At 43.8% G+C, this 20,486-nt stretch overlaps 1 pseudogene; it reads left to right on the top strand.

Moving 5' to 3' along the window:
- The first annotated feature begins 5,644 nt into the window (after positions 1-5,644).
- LOC128581107 (transcription initiation factor TFIID subunit 12-like) lies at positions 5,645-11,071 on the top strand (annotated as a pseudogene).
- The last annotated feature ends 9,415 nt before the right edge of the window (positions 11,072-20,486 follow it).

Genomic DNA, 20,486 nt, shown 5'->3' with positions numbered 1-20,486 from the left:
GTTACCTGGCTTAGCATCAAAGTCAAGGTCTTTTTTTTTCTCTTCTAAATATCAGAAAAGAAAAAACTTAAAAAAGCACAAAGAATCTGTGCGCTTTCTTCCATGATTATGAGAGAAAATGGTTAACCCAGGTCTACAGTGACGGGCACCAGAATCAATGCCAGCAAGCATCTAACAAAGGTTGGATTTGCTCAACCAGTTGGTTATTTGTAGAAGAGCCAGTTGGCTAACTGAATTGACCAGACTTTTTAAATGTTGTAATGGGTTGCTTGACTTAAGTGCTCCCCTCTGCTCCCTTCTCCCATCCTGTACCCCCCAACTCTAGGAGGGGGGAAATCAAGATAAGTGTATAATAAATACAATCTATACAGAAGGACAGGGAATCCAGACTCACAACCACGTGTTTCTACACATGACGAACAACCTTTTGATGTGTTTGTTTTTTCCTTCTCCCTGAACTAATATTCTATTTTTGTTGAATTAAGTCAAGCCTGTTTGGAGATCTTGTGTTTGAAAAATAAGGCAAAAGTGCAATCAGTGTAACCTGGCTTATTGTACCCTCAATGAATCCCTAACAATAAAAAAAAATAATAATAAAATAAAAATAAAAATAATAAAACTTTAACTAAAAAAAAAAAAAAAAAAAGAAAAATAAGGCAAAAGAGAAACATGCTGGTCCGTGATTGTGAGCTCCCTTTCCCATCACTTAGGCAAAAGTAATGCAATCTTGACCTCTAAATCTAAAGGTATTTACCACCAAGACTAGCAAATATACTGCCCAGCCCACATCTCTCTAGCAACATGACTGTGAGGCTTGTTTAAAAAGAACATAAAACAAACCAAAGGCGTGAGAAAGCCAGTGCCTGCCACACGCAGGACTACTCCATGTTAGCCAGGGAGAGAGTGCATTTCAGGAGTTCAGCTCAAAGGCAGAAGGAAAACCCAAGGCTTCATTCCATAATTCTTGCTCGTGGCTCCAGCCATGAGGCCAGGATGTGTGTTTAAAGCCTCTTTAATTCAAAGCCCTGTTATCTTTACCTGACCTTATTTCCTGTCATTGGCGAGAATCAAGCTGCTTCTATTCCCCTAACAGCCATATAGTATAACCCTTGCTGGGAACCACCGCTGTGTGTACCTTCTTTTGTGGCAGGCCGCAATCTTGGGGAGTAATGTGTCTGTTTTGAAAAGAGTCATTTACAGCCTGCTGTTTGACCTAAGGGATCCAAGAGCCCACCCTTTTCTGGCCTCATACACTGTATTTCCTTCCTGGGTTTTTCACAGGTTTAATGCAGCACAGGTGGTGGTGTGTTTCCAAACCAGGTGTCTGAGGCTAAAGACATCCACTAAAATATTTGGCTCATTTTTTTTTTCTTTTCGGCTTGGAATTTAGCACCGTGGACTACTGAGACTTGGTGATGGCGTGACTTGACTTTTTTATTACATTTTTTTTTACTGTCCTTTACACAGTTTTTTTCCTCCCTGCAGTTTAACATTCCCTAGAGCTGTTATAAAATCCCCCCAGTTTACTTACCAACACTTCTCAATATAGTGCTGAGGCCACACATACCAACTGACCTCTCGCCAGTTGACTGGATGTAGGGCCAGGGCTGCAACAACCTGAGCAGGCCACAGAAGGGCTGGTCACGGGGAAATGCCCGGGCAGGTGTGCAGCTGGAGACAGAGCAGATCTTTACACCACTCACACTGTCCCGTGAGCCTCCCACCACATTGCTAAAGAGCAACCAAAGTCCCAAGTTCAGCAATGGCTGGTGCAGAGCCAAGCCAGGGGCTGCCCACAGCCCTGCAGGCATGCCAACAATGGAATTAACAAAAATAACTCACACTTGTTGAGAATTGACCATGTTCAAGCACTGCACTTAACAACCTCTCATTTTATCCTCGTAATAAACTTCTAAGGTAGGTACTATGATTAGCCTCTTTTATAAATAGATAGGTTGAGTAATTTGCTCAAAGTCACGCAGCTCATAAAGTGGTAAAATTGGATTCAAATACAACTGAATCCAGACCCATATTCTTTAACCACTGATTACACTATACCATTTTGAGGTGTGTATGTCTTTGCACCCAAATTATTTAATGAAGCTTATCTGAACATGTCAAAGATGGGAAGTTGTTACAGTTGGTCGCTGGTGTGACCCTACACATGATTCTCATTTGGCCTAATTTCACCAGAGGTCCATTTTTCAGTAATTTTTTCTACTCTATCCTATTATTATTATTATTATTTTTTTTTTGGAGAGAGTCTCACTCTATAGCCCTAGATAGAGTATCATGGCATCATCTAAACTCAAACTCTTAGGCTCAAGTGATCCTGTTGCCTCAGCCTCCTGAGTAGCTGGGATTAGAGGTGCCCACCACAACACCTGGCTAATTTTTCTATTTTTAGTAGAGACACGGAGGATTCTCTCTTGCTCAGGCTGGTCTTGAACTTCTGAGCTCAAGTGATTCACCTGCCTCAGACTCCCAAAGTGCTGGAATTACAGGTGTGAGCCACTGAGTCAGGCTCTATATTATACCCTATTCTATGAAGACAACTCTACCATGAAGATAAGTTTCTGGTGGCTGGTCATGACCTTTTGCTAGAAAATATTAGAATGGGTTCTACACTCAGTTCTCTCTCTTTTTAGCTCGAGAACTTCCCTGAGTACTTCTGTCCATGTGTTCCATTTGGCCAGAAGAGTATCAGTTTACACCTGTTGTCCACTGTAATGGTTAATGGTGCACCCACCCCCTTTGTATCCTCTACTGTGCTCCCGTCTGGACAGGAAGTTCTATGGTCACTTTAAGTACAGTGTTCATCTTCTGAGGATCTCTCCCCTTATTTTGGTATTGGCAACTTGATGTTCTTTGGGGAATCCTCCTGCCCCACATGGTTTGAGTGTTCAAGATGGCCAGTTGACATTCTGACTTCCCCCAGTCGTGATGAATGGTTCAGAGATGAACATGTGGTCCATAGATGGTCAATGAGGTGGGTGTGCAGGACTTTTGTAGGAACCATCAAAAAAAAAAAGGTCCTCTTTTTCCAATGAGGGTTCTGGACTGGTTGGATATAAGCCTAGAGCAATGATGTTATTTGATAGTAGAAAAAAATGGAAATGGCCGAGATGCCCTTAATAAAGGATTACTTAAATAAATGAAACAACCATGGATAGAACTCTCTGGTGCCATTAAACATGACATTGAAGACTAGTTAATGATGTGAAAAGACATCTGATATGTAATTAGGTGAAAAGTTGCAAAACATGTGTAATAATAATTCATCAAAATGTGGACAGTGGTGACCTCAGAGTGGTAGGATTACTGATTATTTTCTTCTTTTCATTAATATTTATCTACTTTTTAAAAAACAATGAACATAGATTGCTTCATAGACTTCCCAGTTAAGCACACCAATCAATAATTTCCCTGTTATGAACAAGCCAGTTTGAGTTGGGTTCTGTCACTTGCAAATGAAGGAGGACACAGGCAGCAAGCACTAAATAAACATATAAAATTGTATTTATTTTATACTGTTATATAAACATGTATTGCTTATGATGTAAGGATAACTCTATTCAGTCCTCATAGCGTGTGAAGTAAGTTTTTTTTTTTCTTCTTCTTCTTTTAAATTATACCAAAGAAGCCACTGGGATATAAAAGAGAATCAGAAGTTCTTCCCTGTCATATCAACTATGTGTGACCATGGAGGAGGGAATGTTCCTGTCTCTGGACTATCCTTATCTTTAATGACAACTGTTGACCAAATGAGTGCTTTTCCAATCCAATGGGACCCTTGTTCTCCCTTACATGAACTCTCGTCCCGAATCCTAATATATAAAACAGGTAACAGGGAGCTGCCTTGGGTGAAGAAGGCAACAGCTCTTGGGCCAGGCCTGCTCTCACTCTCTGCCCCTACCTTTCATGCCCATCTCTTGACCACTGAGACACATCCTTAGAACCTAGGTCTCCATGGAACAGTTAGAAAACCACTGGATTAAATAATGTTTGATGTTTTTCTGAGCATCACCACACCATGGAAGTCCTGGGGGAGTAACGCCCCAGCTCCCAAGTGGGGTTGGAGCTCTATGTATGTCACTGTGTGTGTGTGTGTGTGTGTGTGTGTGAGAGAGAGAGAGAGAGAGAGAGCCTCAAAATCCAGATTACAGAAAACATATAGGACAAACACCAGTTTCTTTAAAAAAACTCAAAGGGGGGGCAGCGCCTGTGGCTCAGTGAGTAGGGCGCCGGCCCCATATGCCGAGGGTGGCGGGTTCGAACCCGGCCCCGGCCAAACTGCAACCAAAAAATAGCCGGGCGTTGTGGCGGGCGCCTGTAGTCCCAGCTGCTCGGGAGGCTGAGGCAGGAGAATCGCTTAAGCCCAGGAGCTGGAGGTTGCTGTGAGCCGTGTGACGCCACGGCACTCTACCCGAGGGCGGTACAGTGAGACTCTGTCTGTACAAAAAAAAAAAAAACTCAAAGGGTAAAAATGGAGAATAATCTACAGATGAAGAGAGATCTGAGGAATGTATGCATCATATGCAATGTTGGGATCTCAGTCAAACAAACTAATTGTTAAATTTAGGAGATAATTCAGAAAATTTCAAAGACCATTTTTTCTTTTTTTGAGATAGAGTCTCACTTTGGCACCCTGAGTAGAGTGCCATGATGTCATAGCTCACAGCAACTTCTACCTCTTGGGCTCAAGCAATTGTCTTGCCTCAGTTTTTCTATTTTTACTAAAGACAGAGTCTCACTCTCCCTCAGGCTGGTCTCCAATGCCTGAGCTCAGGCATCCACCCACCTCATCCTCCTAGAGCGCGAAGATTACAGGTATGAGCCACTGTGTGTGGCCTCGAAGACCATATTAATGTTGAGTAATACTATTATCATTGCTTTCTTACAAGTGTAATAATGATATTGTGGTTACATTTAAAATAGAAGAATCCCCATCTCTAGATATACACAATGAATATTATGGCTGACATGATATGATGTGGGGAATTGTATGCAAATAAGCTGGGGGTGACAAGGAAATTTGCAGGTAGAGATAAGGAGATTGGCCTCAAGTTGATTATTGTTGAAGCTGGGGAGACACTATATGGGAGTTCATTTTACTATTTTGCTATTTTTGTGTATGTTTGAGATTTTCTGTAATAAGGGAAGGAGGAAAAGAAAGAGAAAGAAAGAAAGGATGATACCAGGATTTGGAGTCAAACTTGGATTCAGATCTTTGCTCTTCCATTTACCAGCTATGAAACAGAGTTTTAATTTCTTTCACTGTGGTGGTACCGAAAGTAGCACCTGTCTCCTAGAGAGGTTGTGAGAATCAAATGAACTCATACATGTAAAGCATGTCTGGTAAATAACATGTGAGAATTTTTTTCTTCTGGAGACAGAGTCTCACTTTGTCACCCTTGGTAGAGTATGGTGGCCTTCTAGTTCACAGTAACCTCAAACTCTTGGGCGCAAGTGACCCTATTGCCTCAGCCTCCTGAGTAGCTGAGACTACAGGTGCTTGCCACAAGGCCCAGCTGGTTTTGGAGACAAGGTCTCACTTTGACTCAGGCTGATCTCGGACCTGTGATCTCAGACAATCTACCTGCCTCGGCCTCTCAGAGTGCTAGGATTATAGGCATGAGCCACCATGTCCAACTCTGGTAACTGTTAGTTATTAAGACCAAATGTTAAACATGCTACTCTCACATCCAACTAAAATTGGCTCCTGAAAAATTACACTTTAACACCAATATTAACTAAAATTGTACAGTGCTTACTATATGACTAGCACTATTCTAGATGCTTTACCTATAATAACTCATTTAATCTTCATACTCACAGAGAAATCTCTTAAAAGTTTAAAATTGGTAGTAAAAAGTGACACAATAAATGATGAAAACATCTAGACATAATCTTTTAAAAATGAAACTAAATAAAAATAAGTTCATGAAATCTTGTATTTAACCAAATTTGGAAAATAATAGTAAATGTGCTCTAATTCTTAGAACAAACAATAAATGAATTAGTTTTGGGGGTTTTTCGTACAAATTCTTCTTCCAACATTACATGATGGTATAATAGTAATATCCTTTACTTCAGGTTTTATTTTGCAGCATAATCACAAACATAGTAATTCTTACAAAAATATTAGCAGACTTTATCCATTTCCTGAAGGCCTTCTTAATTTCATATTCAAATAATTCTTTTGAAGCATCCTGCCAATTTTCTCTCTTCAGTTGTTAAGCAGACTAATTCAGTCATATCCATATCTGTTAATAGCTTTATCAGAAACTGTAGGATATTTCTAACATTGCCCTTCAGAACATTACATAAAATGCTACATCTTTGAAAGTTATTGTGATTTTTTTTAATGTGTTATTTGCTTAGGTGGACATTGATATCAGGTTGAGTGGAGGGGGACAAGGGTATTTAAAGGTATACTAATTTTATAACTTGTCTATTATTAGGTGGTCTGGCACCTGCCAATTGCTGGGTGCTAGACCCAACCGAGCTGTACTTTTCCAGGGCTGCTCCCTGGTGACAGATATGAAGAACTGAGCCTCCCTTCACTCCTTTCTCCTGGAAAGGCTCCTGCCCAAGCTGCACTTCCTCTTCCATGGCTGGTAACAGGCTTTGTCTTTCACAGGAAAACCCTCCGTTCTTTTTCTTTCTTGCTCAGAAAACACTGAAAACTCTTTCTCCTACCTGCCCCCAATTTCACTCTCCATCCAGGTGCCAAAAACAGCCTCAACGGAAGCTGATGGACATAAAGGAGCTCTAGGGGCTTTCCTGTCTGTAGCACAGGACAGAAAAGTCACATGTTCAAAAGTGGGATTCGAATTAAAAGCATTACTACCAACCTGGGGAGTCCTGGAAAGTATTCAGAAGTTCTCTTCAGAAGCCCTTCAGAACTTTGTGTCTCTTTCTTAACCTTTAAGAAAAGCTTTTTTCTCAAATACCAGCAGTAATCACACACAAGTAACTTCTTTTTTAGTCTTTGTATTGCCGCTCTGGAAGGGGAGAAACCCTTGTCCAAGTCATAGAAGTGGCCTTTGTAAGACATAGTGCTGGAACTTCATGTATGTGAAGGCAGCCATCTTCCCCTTTCCCAAATTGCATCTTCTCATCTGCTCTGCTGTGCTCTGCAGTGCCCAGAGGACTCGGTGGTTCCTGACCTCCGGTTCATAGCCATGCTGGGTTCTTCTCCTCTCTTGTCTCTCTCTCTCCCCATTCATTGCTTTTCCTACTCCCCAATGTAGCATCATCAGACATGGATTCAAATTCTGGCAGCTCCATTTACTAGATGTACAATATGGGGCATGCTGCCCTTCTAGGCCTCAGCACTCCCATCTTTAAAATGGAAGTAGTTGTAGTACCAACTTCATAAGGTCACTGTGAGGATCAAAAGCCTTAAGAAAGAACAGGTGTCTGTGTGTGCATGATGTGTATGTGCACAGTGCTTAGCATCGTGGCTGGCACAGAGCAGGTGCTCAATGTCAGCTCTTGATTGTTTAGTTCCTATGTGTCTTACACTTTGCTAGCACAGTCTTGCCAGTAAACCAGGGTGAACACTCCTTCCTTGGTTCTCACTTGCCAGACTCATTTTCACTCATGCCAGAAGAGGTGTTAAAGTAGCAGCAGAGAAAGGAGGAACAGCCTTCATGGGGTTAAGGAGACTGGGATTTTTCCCAAAGGAGAGTCACTTTTCTTCTTTCCTATTTTCTAAGCCTTGACAACTCCTTAAGTCAGGAACTAGCAGAAACAGTTTCACCTTTGAACATACTTTTTTTTTTTACCTAAAGGCACATTTGAAAATATCTTTCTTCTGATTATAAATAATATATGATCATTAAAGAGAATTTGGAAAAACGCAGAAAGTTCAAAGATGAAAGTCACCTAAAATCCCTCATCTCAGTGATAACCACTAATAACATTTCACAGCCTTTTCATATACATGTATCTCTATGCTTTGAAAAAGAGAATCCTATCATGTTTTGATTTTGTTATACTTTTATGCTTTTCTTTTTTCACTTAACTTATATAGTGAACATTTCCCAGTATTCAATATTCACCAAAAATGATTATACCATCATCCATCCATAATTATTTCCATATTCTTCTATTATTTCCAACTGAAGCAACTCTAAAACAAACATTTTTGTTCAAAATCTTTTGTCCCTAATTCTGAGTATTTCTTCACGATTAATTTCAGGAGGAGAACTGCTGGAGTCAGCAAGATTATTCTACTTTAAACTTTTTATACGTGTTACAAAACCCTTGCAGAAAGGTAGGCCACTTTCCAATCTCATCTGCAAAGTCTGAGAGACCCCCAAATGTCAATTTTCAGTCTGGAGACACAGCCCCTCCAGTTTCTGAATAGAGGTTGTGAAGGGCTACTTACCTGAGCACTTGAGAGGAATTGACATTGCTTCCTGCTGTTTGCTTTTGTCAAGAGAATCTCAGGTGAATTATAGTGGCATCAACACTTCAAGTAACTCCTGTGGGCTGACATTACCCTAAATCTCTCCACCATCTTTTCAGTGAAATCCCTAAGGCACTATGGCACCCTGAAACTCTAGTTCAGCCCTCATGCGTTACATTCATAACATTAACCACAAGTGATCGCCTTTTCCTCATTGCCTCTCGGCTGTTTCCCCCACTGTGGTGCAATTTCTGAGGGACACATTGTCTTCTTCCTCACTGTAACCCCAGTACCTGGCCCTCTGCCTGGCACAGAGCAGGTGCTCAATGCTCAATAAATGTTGAATAATTGAATGATTCATCTCTGTCCTTCCAAAATCTTCCTAGACTGCGCCTGTCTCCCAAGTGTACAAGAGTTGTTTTGGAGTCCCATAAACAGAGGTAAATTTTTCATAGTGACTTACAATATGCCAACCACCACACAAGAGGAAGTTTCTTAACTAGCAGAGTCTATTTTGTCAACAAAATTCACTGTTATTCACAAACTTCCCTGTTTAGAAAGTTGCTGCAAGGAGCCCCACAGCCCGAGACAACAGCTACTCTGCTGTCCACCAGAGTGTGTCATTGGTCTGGAGCTCAGACTCAGCTTAGGACTCTCATATTGGCCCAGGGACACCTCTGGGATTCCAGTTCTAATGGGCTACTATAACCTGTCCAATCTTGACCAGCTGGGCTAATCACAGTTCCAGGAAGCCAGGACAAGCTAACAAGAGAATGGTTTTCAGTCATTTTAAGTTTGAAGTGACCAAATTAAATGTACAGAGGGTGAAAAAACATTATACACATTTTAAGACAGGAAAAAACGGTGTTAAAACCGTCATACACTGTATCGATTGATAACGGTCATTACCTCCTATGTCGCATCTTGCATCTCTTAAAGATGGGCCAACCTTTCTGCAAGAGTTTTGTAACTCTTGTAATTGCAGAAGTCAAACATGACTCGAGTATTACAATTTTAATTTAGCGTTTCCCTTTCTTAAAGTGTGTATACATTTTTTTTGGTACCCTGTGTATTTTTAGGAACCAAACGACCAGGGGTTGACTCCCAGCCTCCCCTTTCCTACTAGGACTCTGGGTACGTTACTTAACCACACTGTGCCTCAGTCTCCTCGTCTGTAAACATTAACAACATGGACACTGGCTGGGCGCCTGTGGCTCAAGCGGCTAAGGTGCCAGCCACATACACCTGAGCTGGCAGGTTCGAATCCAGCCCGGGCCCCTCCAAACAACAATGACGGCTGCAACCAAAAAATAGCTGGGCATTGTGGCAGGTGCCTGTAGTCCCAGCTATTTGGGAGGTGGAGGCAGGAGAATCACTTGAGCCCAGGAGCTGGAGGTTGCTGTGAGCTGTGATGCCACAGCACTCTACCCGGGGTGACAGCTTGAGGCTCTGTCTCAAAAAAAAAAAACATGGACACTAATGGTATCTGCCTCATATTGCTTTTAGGAGCACTAATGAGCTAATGTTAATACATGTAAAACATTTGCAGTGATGTCTCACACATGGCAAGGACCAATGATATTCACTGAGGTTGCTATTTAGTCCCCCTCCCCTCTTCCTTTCTTCACAACGTCACCTCTGTCCCCTGCCCCACGGTGGCTCCTGCCCTACTTCCTTCTTACATCTCAGATTCTGGTTATTCAACAACACTGACTTATGAAGCACCAGCCGTGCGCAGAGCGCTGCGCTAAGAGCCCAGGACACAGTTTGCTCTTTCTTCTTGGAATCCAGTACAAGAGACAGACGGAACCAAGGCAGTTCCAGCACCGTGGGCTGAGAGTCAGGAAGTGGACTGCAGGGGGCGCCTGACCCCTGCACGGAGGCTGAGAAGCCTTCCTGAGCAGAGAGACCCAGAAGGTGAACAGAAATCAGGCAGCAGGAGAAAAAAGATGAAGAAAATTCCAGGAAGAACACATAGAAAGGCCCAGAGACAAGAGCGATGTCGAGGACACAGGGAGGGGGACGCAGTTGGACCAGCTGCTGAGAGGAACACCTCTTTAGGGCAGTCTCCACGTATCATGAGGCGATACAGTCACCACCTTTGATTGGCCTTAGTCCTCACAGCTCCACAAAGAAACAGGAGCTCCATAAGTTCTATAAGCTGAAGTCGAAAGCTCAGCAGTTTGTGAACCAGCTTGGCCCCTCTGCCCTAATCAACCTCTCCAACTTCTCATCCATAAAATCAGAGCCAGCCAGCTGCCCTCCACAGGGCTCTACAGTGGTGAAGTCACCAGGCACTCCAGGGACAGGAGATCATCCTGGTCCTGAAAGCCACCAGGTATCGAGCAAGAAGAAATTACAGGACTTAGTAGGAGACGCGGGTCCTCATCAGCAGCTGGCTGAAGATGTGGAGGCAATACAGCTGCAATTGTCATGATTTTCGAGAGTGTGGTGACAGCAGCCTGCCAGCTTGCTTGGCATCGCAAGCCCAGCACCTTGGAGGTCCAAACTGCCCAGCAGCATTTAGAGTGCCAGTGGAACCCGTGGATCCCAGGATTTGGCTCAGAAGAAATCTGACCCTACAAAAAAGCTTATACCACAGAAGCTCACAAACAGAGAATGGCTTGATCTGGAAAAACAACCAAGAAATAACACACAGAAAGGTCAGGGAGTGGATGACAATGTTTGTGGAGATACTTGAGCAGAGGCCTCAGCTGTTTCATCCTTGGAATTTTTGTTTAATGCTTACAGAGAAGCATGTAGTCTGCACTGACGCTGCAGCAGTATCTATAACGGCTGAGAGGGTCTGCCAAAAGAATAAAGCCTCCTACTTCACCTCCCAGAAAAGAGAGATGGCAAGACCAGCTCGGAGAATTCAAAAGAGCTTGTTACGACTGGAAAAGGAGCTGCAGAGGGTGTGAGGGGGCAGAAGTTCTGAAAGATGAGGGTGTGGAGCCCAGCAAGGCTGCATCCTGTTAAGGAGTCTGAGGGCAACAGGCAACACTCGAAGGGTTGCGTGCAGGGGAGTAATGAGATCCTATTTCCATTTTATTTTATTTTTGAGACAGCATCTCACTATGTCACCCTTGGTAGAGTGGTGTGGCGTCACAGCTCACAGCAACCTCAAACTCCTGGGCTTAAGTGATTCTCTTGCCTCAGCCTCCCAAGTAGCTGGGACTACAGGTGCCCACCACAATGCCCGGCTGTTATTTGGTTGTAGTCGTCGTTGTTTGGCAGGCCCGGGCTGGGTTTGAACCTGCCAGCCCCGGTGTATGTGGATGGCGCCCTAGCCACTGAGCTATCGGCGCCAGCCCCTATTTCTGTTTTAAAGCATCGCTCAGGCTACTAAGTACAGACTGCACTGCTTGGGGGTAAAAATGCAGCCACAGAGACCAGTCCAGTCGGGAGGTCTGATCCAGAATGCCAGTGGGAATTGGTCGTGGAAGGAAACGGAAGGACTCATGAGATGTTAGGAGGGACAGTGAGCCAGATGAGAGTGAGGCAGCAGAGCCACGGCCCTGCCCCTGGCACCAGCCACTTGTGTCTGGACCCTATGGTGCCTGCAAGCTGGTCATCCTCTCTGCATCCTCCTCTGCTCTCACACACCTTTGACTTGGCAGCCATATTCTGCTCCCTAGATCCCATCCTCAACTGGTCCCCTCTGACTCCCAGCTAGTCATTGGCTTGGTCTCCTCTGCCTGCCTGGGGACATCATGGCTCCCCACCTGCCTTGCTCATCCGCAAAGCCGGCCTGCCATGCTCCCCTCTGCCTTGACTTACCTTCTGGCTATCCCTGTGCCTAGAGCCTTCTGGCCTTCAGATCTCTGCGGAAACATCGCCTTCTCCGAGCAGACTTCCCCAAGCTCCCCTGTTATTCTCTGTCACTGACAATTAACACACATTTGCCTATTTTTTGTCTGCCTCCTTCCCCCCCACCCAACACGCACTTTAACTGTCAGTCCATGAGGACAAGGACCCTGATGTCTTATTTTCCATCATCTTCCAGACATCTAGCACTATGTCTGACACACCCTGGTGCTCAATAAATATTTGTGCAAAGAGTAAGGAGCGAAGGAGACACACTTTGTCCCTGGCCATCCGTCAGAGCAGTTCCTTCATAATCCAGGCCTTATTTGCTACTCGAGCTTCATCTCCAATCTCATCCTTACCCAGATATACAACCTACACACACACACACCACTCACATGCACACGTTGGGCCAACATTGCCAACCTGGCTACAGTCCCCCATGTACCAAACCTTTGCACACATGGGTTCTCGTACAGACCATCCTGTCAGCACAGTCAACTCCTATTGATCCTTCAAAACCCAGCTCAGACATTACTACTTTCAGGAAGACTTTCTTCCACCAACCCAATCATGTTACCCTCCCCCTTTCCTCTAAACTGTGATATTATTACACCTGTATGTCACTGTAAATTTAAATTCTCCGCCCAGCTCCCCTACTAGACTTGAGAGAGACTCCATCCCTCTTCTCTGGACCCCCATACCTCTTGATGTTTCTGAAATAATAATACACTATTCCAGGTGTCACACCCCTCCCTCCACTTCCTTCTGGAAGATCTGCCCCTGCCTCTCAAGGCCTTTCACACCAGCAGCTAATCTGCTCTTGGACATGGAGCTGGCTACTGATTTGGCCAGCTGGTCACCAGCTGAGGACTGGAGGCAAATCACAATTCTTCCCAACATTTTTATATGCCTATATAATATGTACTGGGGACTTGATTCCAGCGACCGGCCCCATCTCTGGGATCTATGGGTGAAGAGGGCAGTATGTGCCTTTATGGGCCTCCAGGGCTGCAGATGTGCACTCGGCTATCCACACGCAGTGCAATGCTTCCATAATAAACAGACTTACTGCCTACAGATGAGAGCGGAGAAGAGGCAAAGGCTTTTTTTTTTCCTGACCACAGCAGCATTTGGCCCACCTTGGCACAGAAGGACCCAGAGCCAGGAAGGCTCAGTCCTAGATACCAGAAGGATCCAGAACACACTGTGCTCTCATTCAGGGGGTTAAGTCTAGGCACCACACGGCAATCAGAGCCCCCTCGCCTCCCCAGGGAAAGCAGCTTCTTTGTCCAGTATTGGAGAAAGGAAATCCCTATATAGGGCTAAAACACAGGTTGCCGGGTCCTTTTCTTCCCTCTCCTGTTAGGAATGTAGTCGCTTGAAAGGTCCTGTGTTGAACCTACCTTTGGCTCTTAGGTCTCTTCATAATTATGCACAAGGCGAGGGAAAGCAACCACTGTAACTCGACACTCAGCAATTCAACTTAACCACCCCAAATAACTGACAGCACGGGTATAAAACATCCCTCAACAATGCCGGCCCAGTGGCTATTACGGTGATTTACTCTGGACCACATGAAGTTCAGCAGCCGGGAAAGAGGGCAGAGCCTTAAACGGTCTTTCATGCTGGTGTCGTAAATTCAGATCTTTGCTTCAAAGGTGGTGCCAAAGTGTTGGTAACCCAAAGTCAAGGGGCCTAGGTTTTGTTTTCCAGGGCAAAGGGACACTGTCAATGATGGGAGAGTTCTGTGGAGGTGACCCAGGGATGGGTTCCCGGCCACCTCTCCCCTAGCTTTGTCCCTTTGGCCTAGAGGAAGAGGCATAAAAGGTGTCAGTGGCCCCAGTGCTCAGTAAATCACTGGGTGTGAACCAGCTGGGCTGGGTGACAGACTTAGGGGGCCCTTTTTCCTAGAGGCCAAGCCCAGAAGGCCCCACATTCAGTGACCCCATCAATGGGTCATCAGGCCTGCTTAGTTGCCAGAAGAGACCTCTTCAGGGTTATGAAGAGGTGAAGGGAGGAGTCCTCAATTTCCCCAAAGTAATGGCCTCAATCGTCTCTTTGGGTGGGAATGAGAGGAAAATGCCACATATTGAAACTGACCACTCAATAATCTTAGTACTGGTCACTCAATAATCTCAATAATCTCTGACATTTATGGAGTGTGTGCTTTATGCCAAGAATAGTGCTACTAAAAAAAATTGTTTCAGAACCAAACAGATCAATGAGAAAAAGAAGTGGGATATTTGAAATAAGTATCAAAGTCGTTCACTGACAACACCTACCATTTATTAAGGGAACACTTTGCCCCAATATTTACCTCAAGTGGGAAATACCATTATAACTGCCATTTTATAGGAATCAAAGGTTACGAAACTGGCCCACAATTTCACAGCTAGTAATACCCAAGAGTATGCATGCCCTTTTATATTACATTGGTACATTTAATTTATAGTTTAAATTTAGAATTGAGAGTGGTTTACACTTAGTGACTTGGTATTTTTAAGCATAAAGAACAGCTGTTTTATCTATTTTTATGTATTTTTGGAAAATCTTTATTTTATTGGATGTAGTAGAGAAACCAATTGGAAAAACTGCCTTCTCAGGCCTGGATGTTTCTAAAGCAGGGAGAGTTGATTGAGAAACAGCCCATGACCCCAAAAGGCCCAGTGGTTCAGGGGCCCTGCACTCCCACCCTAACACTCATTTGCTGTATTACCCCAGTCAAGTCCTTCTCTTTCCTGGTTCATCTTCTAAGATGAGGAGGCTGATTTCTCAGGTTCTCTCCTCCCGAGCCCTAAAGTGTGAGTGCACTGGCAGGGCAGCCTGCCACCTGAGTATCACAAAACAGTTTTCCTGAAGGAGTGTTACCTAGAGGGCTATGTTATTTGAGCCCTTTATACTTAATCTTGACTCCCAAAAGTCAAGCAGAGCTAGATTTATACTATCTGCAGATCCCAGAAGAGCCTCCAGTTTTATCTACCCAAAGTTTCTGCATAGACACCATCATCTTAGCCTAATCCAGGGACAGTAAATAGGTTTTATCTTGCCCACAGTTTCATCAGTCAGGGGTTCAGAATCACAGCAGATATCTTTTTTTTTTTTTGTAGAGACAGAGTCTCACTTTATGGCCCTCAGTAGAGTGCCGTGGCCTCACACGGCTCACAGCAACCTCCAACTCCTGGGCTTAAGCCATTCTCTTGCCTCAGCCTCCCGAGTAGCTGGGACTACAGGCGCCCGCCACAACGCTCGGCTATTTTTTGGTTGCAGTTTGGCCAGGGCCGGGTTTGAACCTGCCACCCTCGGTATATGGGGCCGGCATCCTACCGACTGAGCCACTGGCGCCACCCCACAGCAGATATCTTAATAGACAGAATTTAATATAAAGAATTGTTAACTAGGTATCCACAAGGGTAACAGAGAACTCTAGGATATCGAGGAGGCAACGACTACAGGAAACACCTACACCCATCCAGCTGGGGCCCAAAGGGAATTATTAAAACACAGAAGTTGGGCGACGGGCCACAGAGGCAAAGCTCAGCTCTTTGGGGGAGGGGCTGGCAGGCTGCTGCTGCTGTCTCTGCAAGGAAACACTGAGGCTGATTTTATGGATTTGGGAAAACTACAAACTGATCCAGCTTTTGCTACAAGAAGAAACTGCTGTTGGCGGGCGGGAAAACGGACAAGCATGTAACACCCAGGGGCACCACAAGGAAGGACCAATGCCCTCTCTTCTCCAACCGCCCCTTCAAAGCACTAGAATGACAGGTGTGAACCACTGTGCCCAGCCTGACATTCTTCTCCTAGGACCATGGAAGGTAAGAGTGGGGAGTGGGGGCAGAATCTCCAGCAGCAGCAAGGCCAAGCACTCCCCCAGGGACTCGGCCTAGAAAGTAATTAGTTGGAAAGCTGGCAAGCCTTTGGAGTCAGGTAATCATGGGTTCAAATCCCAGGTTGGCCACTTTCATGGTGTTTGGAGTTAAATATTGTCCAATCTCTGTCCGTAAATTAAGTGGTCATGAAAGATAAATTTTGTATGTTCTTTAAAATTCCATTTCATTTCTATGTTGCTGATAAGAAATGATGATTATAGTCTGTTCTAAGGGAGTTCCAAGGAGGATTTTGACGGTGGGCCAGAGCTAGCTTGTGTGGCTCACAGGAGCGGGCCGTGTGCTCCCTTCCCACTTCTGTACTCAGTGAGCACATGGTGGTAGATGGAAGTCAGCCACGGTAAGAGTAGGTAAGCAAATCTACAAATCAGAAATGTTTGGTTTTGCTTTTTGGAGACCCAGATCACCAGTTTTCATCTGGGACTCCACAAAGATCACCCCCAAGATGACACTTGTTTTCATCTGCAAAGCAGCTGCAGAACCCCTCTCTCTGCCCCTTTATGTGCCACCGTTGGAGCATGGACCACACTGGACACTCGGCACAAAGCCCTTCCTTTGCAATGCTGGAGGGAAAGAGAGCTCTCTCTGCTTTCCTCACCATCTGGCTCTAGCCCTGGAAGCTTTTTTTTTTTTTTTAGTGCGACTAAAATCCTTCCCTCTTCACCCTCCTCAAATCCTATTATCAATGCTTGTAAGCTTTTGGAAACAAAAAGCTGGGAAGGTTCGTCTCATACTTACCTTGAGCTCAGGAGCACAAGGCGACTCTCCGAATGAGAGAAAGAAGAGGAAAGAAATACTGGGAAAGAGAAAAGGTCAATATGGAAAAAAATTCAGGCCAAGACCACATTCCTGAATTCTGAGCTTTGGGGTGCTTGTTTTTAACATTAGCTATTAGTTTTCTTACACTTCCCTGTTGAGGTTCGAAAGACAAGTAATGTCAGTAAAGAGCCTACAGAGTGCTTGACACATAGTAGGTCTTCAGCCAGTGGTGGTTTCCTATACCCTCATGGAGGCTCTGCCCACCAGCGCCAGGCTCAGAGGAGGAGAACACCGGAAAAGGGCGCCTCATCCTCCTCTCCCTTGCACAGCAGCAGGGATTGTGATCCATTTGGTTGGGCCACATGACCCCTCCTTCAGGACTTTGAGAAGCAGATATTGGTGCATTGATGAGTAAAAAGCCCACATGCTCAGTTACCACAAAATGTCCTCTTAGTTTAAGCAAAAAAGACCAACAGAATATTTAATAAGCGGATAAACCAGTAGAGCCCCCTCAGAACTATCTTCCTAGATGGTTTCGTCTTAGTCCATTTCTAAGCCTCCCTTCTTGCCTGTTGTTCTATGTTCAGCCTGGTCAGTTTCACCCATAACCACGCTGCCATGCACTTCTCCATGCCGTCCACGGATGAAAACAATTCCGTTCTTCTCTGCTTTGAGAACCAGATTTTATCTACGGCTGTCTTTTGAACATTCCCTACAGAGCTTTCAGCAGACACCCTCTCACTCACTATGTCCCTTGTTTTTTTTTTTTTGGAGACAGAGTTTCACTTTGTCACCCTTGGTAGAGTGTCATGGCGTCATAGCTCACAGCAACCTCAAACTCGTAGGCTTAAAGTGATTTTCTTGCCTCAGCCTTCCTGGTAGCTGGGACTACAGGTGCCCGCCACAGTGCCCAGCTATATTTTAGAGATAAAGTCTTGCTCTTGCTCAGGCTGGTCTCAAAGTTCTGAGCTCAGGCAATCCACCCACCTCGGCCTCCCAGAGTGCTAGGATCACAGTGGCGCCATCGTTCTCTTTTTGTACTTGGCAAGTCACACTTATTTTTACAACTCCATTTCTAGCACCTGATCTCTGAAGCCCTCCTGGTCTTGATCAGGTTTGATAAGTCCCTTCTAGAGTCGACTTCTGCCTCCTTGAGGGCTTCTCTCACTTTTTACCTCCAATAGCACAACTTTCTTCACTTACCTATCTTCCTCTCTAAACAGGGTTCATAGAGGGAAGGCAGCATGTCTTAATCATATTCTTTTTCTACAAAATAAAAAGCTTTTTCTATGGAGGGATAGAATTACACTGCAGTAAGGTTTTACATTTGTGAAGTGGGAACTCAGAAGTATGAAGTATCAGGGATGAAGTGTAAAGTGGTAAAATGAACTCTAAACAGATTTTAATAAATTAAAGATGCATTCTGTAAACCCTTAGAGAAACCAGTTAAAAATGTTTTCTAAATGAACAGCAAGAAACAAATAGAGGAAAATTTAAAATATCAAAATGTAAAAAAGCATTTGATTAACCCAAAAAAAGGCAGACAAGCAGGAAAAAGAGTGAATAAACAAGTGAAAAGCAAGTAGCAAAATAGTACATTAAAACACAGCCATAGGGGTAGCGCCTATGGTTCAAAGGAGTAGGGTGCCGGCCCCATATACTGGAGGTGCTGGGTTCAAACCCAGCCCAGCCAGAAACTGCAAAAAAAAAAGAAACAAAGCCATATTGATAATTACTTTAAATATAAAAACCCTAATTAAAAAGCAGAGACTGTTCAAGTGGATTACAAAGTTAAGGCTCATGTAATCAATGTAACCTGGTTCTTTGTACCCTCAATGAATCCTAACAATAAAAATAAATTAATTAATTAATTTTTAAAAAGAAGAAAAAATAAAAGTTAAGACTCAAGGTAATGGCTCACCTCTGTAATCCTAGCACTCTGGGAGGCCAAGGTGGGTGGATTGTCTGAGCTTAGGAGACCAATTTGAGCAAGAGCGAGACCCCATATCTACTAAAAATAGAAAAACTAGCTGAGCATTATGGCAAGTGCCTATAGTTCCAGCGACTTGGGAGCCTGAAGCAAGAGGATCTCCTGAGCCCAAGAGTTTGAGGTTGCTGTGAGCTATAGCACCATGGCACTCTGCCCAGGGTGAAAGAATGAGACTTTGCCTCAAAAAAAAAAAAAGAAAGAAAGAAAGAAAGAAAGAAAAGAAAAGTAAGACTCTAATATATACTATCTACAAGAAATACATGTTAGGAAGACACAAACAGATTTAAAGGATGGAAAAAGACTTACCATGCAAACAGCATAACTCTGGAGAGGCTACATTACTATCACACAAAGCAGACTTCAAGACAGAGGGCTACTGTGACTGCCTGACAGGGTTCATTTAGCCCACCGTGCAGAAAAGACCAACACACTGAGACAGCAGAGGTTGTAGCAGAGAAAGAGCTTAATAATCATTGGGCAGCTCAATGAGGAGATAAGAGTAACCCCTCAAATTCATCTCCCTGGAAAGTTCCAGGCAGGGAGAGATTTAAGGGAAATTCTGTGGGCAAGGCCCAGGGAACTGGCATTGCTGATTAGTTGGGTGGAGAGGCATAAAGTCACGGGCATGTCTGACCTGCATTCTTGTGCTGAGTCTGTTTCTCAGCAGAGGTCACAGAATCAGTGGAGTCAGTTCCACAAAATGAGTGACTGGCCCGGTTGGCATCAGTGGGCCCAATGAAATGCTGAGTCTGGAAAATATCTTAAAAAACAGTCTTAGGTTTCACAGTAGAGGTGTTATCTATAGAATCTATAGATTGAGGGAAGTTATAAATCTGTGACCACTGGCTACATGACTTCCTACGCAGGAAGCAATTATAGGGAAGCAAGCTATGGGGCAATAGCTGCTTAATTCTTAGCGAAAGCTGTTCCTTGCAAAATGTAGGCTTCTGTCAAAGCTCTAACCGTGTGGTTTCAATTAACTTTTTAAGGATGGTTTCACTACAAAAGAAATAATTTGCAAGGGGCTATTCTTTAGGAGGATATAATGATCTTAATTGTATATGAATCTAATAACAGAGCTTCTAAAATCAACAGTGAAAGAACTAAAGAAAAAATCGACAAATTCACAATTTTAAATATCTGTTAGCTATTTTAACACTCTTCTTTCAAAATTTGATAGAAGAGGGAGGCAAACGAGTCATTAAGGACACAGAAGATAGACAACATCATCACCCAACTGGACAACCAAGATTTTAAAACATTCCGGCAATTTCTTATAAAGTTACACGTGCATCTACCTTTTGGCCTAGCTGTTGTACTCATAGGTATTAACCCAAGGTAAATGAAAACATGACCACAAAAAGATCTATACATAAATGCTTATAACTGCCTTATTTATAATACTCCCAAACTGAAAACAGCTCAAAATATACATTCAACAAATGAATAAGTAAATTGTGGTGTATCAGTAAAAGTGTTCTACTCATCATAGAAAAGGACACAGTAGGGTACACACATCAACGTGGATGAATCTGAAGAATTCCTTATGCTGAACAAAAGAAGTCAGATCCAAAAGAGCATATACTCCATTTACATGAAGTTCTAGAAGAAACAGAACTAA

Source organism: Nycticebus coucang, chromosome 3 (assembly GCF_027406575.1).
Source record: "Nycticebus coucang isolate mNycCou1 chromosome 3, mNycCou1.pri, whole genome shotgun sequence".
NCBI classification, from domain to species: Eukaryota; Metazoa; Chordata; class Mammalia; order Primates; family Lorisidae; genus Nycticebus; species Nycticebus coucang.
This window is presented reverse-complemented; position numbering and strand designations above follow the sequence as displayed.